Source organism: Callithrix jacchus, chromosome 17, assembly GCF_049354715.1.
Source record: "Callithrix jacchus isolate 240 chromosome 17, calJac240_pri, whole genome shotgun sequence".
Classification (NCBI taxonomy): Eukaryota; Metazoa; Chordata; class Mammalia; order Primates; family Cebidae; genus Callithrix; species Callithrix jacchus.
The window spans coordinates 18054320-18060143 of NC_133518.1; positions in this window are offsets into that span (position 1 = coordinate 18054320).

Genomic DNA, 5824 nt, shown 5'->3' on the forward strand with positions numbered 1-5824 from the left:
CTTCGTCTCTCCCATCCACCTTCCCTTCTCAGTCTCTGATAGCCACCATTTTACTAACTCCATGAAATCCACTTTTTTAGCTTCCACCTATGAAGGAGAACATGCAATATTTGTCTTTCCATGCCTGGCTCATTTCACTTAACATAACGACCTCCAGTTCCACTCATGTTGCTGCAAGTGACAGGATTTTATTCTTGTACTTATGGCTGAATGATATCCTGTTGTGCATATATGCCACATTTCTTTATCCAGTTATCCACATGGACACTTAGGTTGATTCCCTGTCTTGGCTATTGTAAATGGTGTTGTAGTAAACAGAGAATGCAGATACCCCTTCAAGGTACTGATCTCCTTTCTTTTGGAAATATACCCAGGAATAGGATTGCTGGATCATATGGTAGTTCCACTTTCAGTTTTTTGAAGAACTTCTATACCATTTTCCATAGTGACTGTACTAGTTTACATTCCCCTCAACAGTGTACAGGTGTTCCTCTTTCTCCACCTCCCTATTGGCATGTTGTCTTTCATCTTTTTAACAATAGCCATTCTAACTAGGGTGAGATGATATCTCACTGTGGTTTTAATTGGCATTTCTCTGATGATTAGTGATGTTGAGCCTGTTTTTTATATACCCATTGGCTATGTGTATGTCTTCTTTTGAGAAACATCTGTTCAGATATTTTGCCCATTACTAAATTGGATTATTTGTGTTTCTTTTTGTTGTGTTTTGCTATTGAGTTGAGTTTTATGTATATTCTGGTTACTATTCCCCTGTCTGTTTGCAAGTTTGCAAATATTTCACTCCATTCCACAGGTTTTCTCTTTACTTTGTTAATTTTTCCTTGCTATGCAGAATCTTTTTAGCTTGACGTAATTCCATTTGCCTATTTTTGCTTTTGTTGCCTGTGCTGTTGAGATCTTACTCAAAAACCTTTGCCCAGATCAACATCCTGGAGTGCTTTCCCAATGTTTTCTCTAGTTATTTTATACTTTTAGGTCTTATATTTAAGTTTCTAATCTATTTCAAGTTGATTTTTTCTATACAGTGAAATATAGATATCTAGTTTTATTCCTCAGAATATGGACATCCAGTTTCTTCAGAACCATTTGTTAAAGAGACTGTATTTTTCTCAACGTATGCTCTTGGTGCCTTTGTCAAAAATAAGTTTGCTGTAAGTGCGTGGATTTATTTCTAGGTTTCCCATTTTGTTTCATTGGTCTATGTGTCTGTTTTTAAGGCAGTACCATGCTGTTTTGGTTTCTGTTGCTTTTTAGTACAATTTGAAATCATATAGTGCGATGCCTCTGGGTTTGTTCTTTTTGCTCAAGTATTGTTTTAAGTATTTGGATAATTTTGTGGTTCCATGCTAAAAAATGAATTAGTAAAGTTGCAGGACATAAAATCAACATAAAAATTCATTATGCAAATAGTGATCCTGAAAAAGAAATCAAGACAGCAATAACATTTACAATAGCTACAAATAAAGTAAAATAAAATAAATACTTAGGAATCAGTTTAACTAAAGAGTTAAAAGATCTGTACAGGAAAGAATACTCCCCAAAGCCATTTATAGATTCAGTGCAGTCCTTATCAAAACACCAATGACATTCTTCACAGGAATAGAAAAGACAATCCTAACCTTAAAATAATCTTTGAATTTTATAGCTCATGCATGTATGATTTATTTTCAAAATATTTTCCATTAAAAATTTGTATCACCTTTAAAGTGATTTTCAATGAAATTCCTCAAAATTTCTAATTCACATAATTCCTTTAATAAAATTCTCTAACATTGAAAGGATAATTTCTACCACACAATTGGCAACATTATAAAAACCCATCAACTTTCTTTTATGGACAGGAGGATTTGGGTTAAAACTTAAGTTTTGTCACTTATGGGTTGTATGGCTTAGAGACAATTACTTCTCATTGATCTAAGCATTAGTTTTCTCACATTCTACATGAGGATAAGATTATTGTTGAAGCATGAAACTAGATAATATATATGAAGCATTTAACATAGCACCAGATACAGGGTAGGTGTTTCATAAATGATACCTATTATTCCTATTACTATGCCAGTAATTATTATTCCTGAGAACATTCATATGAGGTTGTATACTCTCTAAGTAGTACTAAAAACAATAATATAAAGATTAGCTGTTCAATAATAGAAAAAGGAGATCTATAGAAAAGAATAGTGGCTGAATTTGTCTTAAGCACAGTCTGAGAGCATCATGATTTCTAGAAAATGTATACATATGATATGAGAAGTTAACACCTGGCTCAATTCTATAAAATGGATATATTCCCTAGGTTTAATACTATTAACATTAGGCATTAAACACTGGAAATGGATAATCAGCCTTGAACACATTTCTGCCAGATTAAAAGGAAACTGAAATTTCTGACTCAATTGTAAATTTGTATCATCCTAACTTTCATTGGCAATTTGTTGCAAAAAGTGACCTTCTCAACATCCAAAATGGGTCAAAATATATTAAGATGGTAGTTATTTGTAACTTAAGTAAGATACATATATATATATATATATTTGAATAATAAATCCGTCAGAAACCTAAGGCAGTTAAATGTATATACACTTTCATGGTAGGACCCAATTCTAAATAACACCATTGGTTTATGTCCTACAAATCCAATGCAATATATTATAACTGAAAAAAAAACTAAAGTAAATGGGCCTTTCGAATTGTTACTGATACTGTAAATAAAAGACTAAGACCATTTGTTAGGCAGTTGGTTTTCTTTTGTGCTGTTTTCACAAAAAAAGCAAATATTTTCTACCTCTTGTGAGGACTTTTGTGCATATAAAGTAAGAGAAGAAAAATCAGTGGAGTGAATGAGTGACTTGGTAAGCTCAAACGTTTTGCCATCATATCAGCTGCGCAGTGCGCCCAACCAATCTGTTCCTCAGAATGAAAATGACACAGTATTCCACGTCCTGCTTCTTAAGGAGGTGCCTGCAAATAGTGGAGTTTGAACAAATTATGTGTTAAAGCTAGGAGTCTGATCTGCTGCATGAAGATCGAGAGCATGCAGGAGTTACATTTAACGCAGCTCGACATTTTACACAGTTAACTATTATAGAGCCTCACAATTTATCTTCTTAAATATATATTGAACTTGAAGAATACCCTATATCAGTTGAATACTGCTTGTACACAAAGTTTTAGAACCCTTTGTAAATCAACAATATATTAAAAATACTCATTTTCTTTGTAAATTAAATATGACATTTCCAATATACAGGTGAGGCAACTCAAAGAAATAAAGTGATTTGATTTACTCCAAGACTTTGGAAATACTAGAACAATAGAATAAAAGGTAACCAAGTTATTAGTTGGTTGTTCAGAAAAGTCCTTTTTAAGCCCTGGCCAGAATATGCAAGTCTTGCAGTTTTCCAAACCATTAACCATATCGGTAACACAGATACACAGAGAAGAATGCTGAAGCCAAAAGGAACTGAATGTGTTCTTTGTGCTCCCTTCGTCTGTGGCCTTCACCAGCAAGGCTGTGTCTTGTATATTTCAGCCTTTAAGACGTCCACCAGGTTTCCCCTTCCCTTATTCCAAAGCTGCTGAGGAGGGTCTTGAGGACGAAAAGGATGACAATAACGCTAGTGTGTAGCAGCAGGCCAAAGAATGAAGCAGCTAAATAGTCGTGTAACCTGTATATATTTGTACAATAATACTGCTGTCTCTATAGTAAACATTTTGGAATTCATTTCAGAATATTTTATTAGGTAAAAATTTTAACATTAGAAGCATTTTTTTTCATTATTTCTTGAAAGCATCTGCAAACTTTCAGGTTATCACTATTTGCACATATAATCTTAAAAAACTAAGAGAGGTACCTCTATGAGGGAGCATATGTGAGCCATAGGGAGGGGTCTGGGGAGAGAGGAGGAAAGAAAACAATGTTAGGTTATACAAGTCTTGTATCCTTAAAGACAGCTTGGAGACATGGAAACCATATGTGAACTTTTAGCTAATAAAATAAAATGCCAAAATGTGGTGGCTAAAGCTATTGCACCCAAAATGTAATTGGACATATGCTCATTTACTTGCTTATAATCAAAACATTAAAAACTGTTTTGAACTCAGGCTAGGTGTAAGTATTGGACTAACTTAATTTACGTAATTATCTCACATGGAAAGAATGCGTTGGTGCCATGGTGTTATTATTACATTAAGAAAAGTAAACAGTGTATAAGCTGGAATAGATAATACTTAAGCAAAACCAAAAAATTCCTATCGCCCATGTTGAAACAAGGAAAACGACTTATGAATTTCATACCGAAGCTATTTTCTGATGTATGTGCTATTTGGCTGGCATGCTTGCTGTAGGTTTATCATGTTCATGCAAATGAATGTCAGTCTGTTTTGATAATGAATGCAAATTTCTTTTCTTCAATCAAAAATAACAGCTTTCGCTAGTCTGCTGAAATTGCCAGCATGTCAGGCTTTAGTTGCTAAACTCGGTTTATACACTGCATGAATCTGGATCTCACATGTGAATTCATTCAGGAATATCAAAATAGTGTTGGGCTTCCGCTACCCAAAGGCTCTTTTTAGTTGGTTGTTGTATTTGTCTTCATTTATTGATTTCTTTGCTCATTCATTGGTTGATTTATTAACCACATAGAAAAGCACAGTTATTAAAAATGCAATTAAATCTGGAAGTGGCTCATATACATGAGAATTAATTAGGGTTTAAATATAGAAGAAAGAGCAAAAGTGTATTGAGTTTTTTTTTAATTTAAACAATTAAAAATAAAGATAATAAAGTTGACTTTATCTGGAATAAAGAACTATTTATATGTCTTTATTATTTCATAAGCCACTTGATTAGGAGCTTGAAAGGAGACCAGATGACAGAATTAAAAAGAATAAATGAAAAATCGATTTCCTCAATCAAAACAAAGTAGTATAAGAAAGTAAACACAAATGACATCTGTAGGGAACATTGTAAAGCAAAGTTTCACCGTATGGAAGAGAACATCATCCAAATTGAGTAGCAGTGGCAGGACTTGGCAATGCTGTGATTCACACAACTCATTATTACAGCTTTAAAACTTATTCAATAAGTTATCCTGATAAAATTTATTCTACACGTGAAACTTATTCTACATTTCAGATGCAAAATTAATCTTAGATAAAGTTTACTGTAAAAACATTTTTGGACAAGGTAAATTTGAATTAGATTAACAAGATTCCATTGGTGAGAACACATCCCAGACATGTGATCAATATAAGCAAAGTTTCAAAGACTAAGAAAACAGGATAAGATTGGAAAATGGAATACTAGTGGGCTGAAGAGAGTTGCTCACATTAGGAGACAATGTTGAAAATCAAGGAATATTTTAAGAAACTCCAAAGAAAAAATATTAAATTGAATTGGAATTTGAAAATAAGTATAGTTGATTTCACACTTTAAAATCTGTATTGACATTTTAAAATTAATTAACTATTATGATTATATATTTACATGCTGAAGTGGATAAGTAAAATGGGGCTAATAGAAGGCACATAGACCTCCCTATGGTAATTTTTTAGTTTTATATTCAAGATGGACTACAGCAGGGACTTTCCATGAAATGATTAAGACTTGGTATTGGTGTCTATTGTGTAACCATGGAGTCAGACTTGTGCCCTCATAGTGTCTAGAGCATAGAAACTCACTCACTCAAAGATTAATTGACTGACTGACAAAATGTGAATCTAAAAATCATTAGGGGAAATGAATCAAAGTCTTATCAATTTACAGCAAAGCAAAATATGGCAGAACAATAGTAAAAAGTAA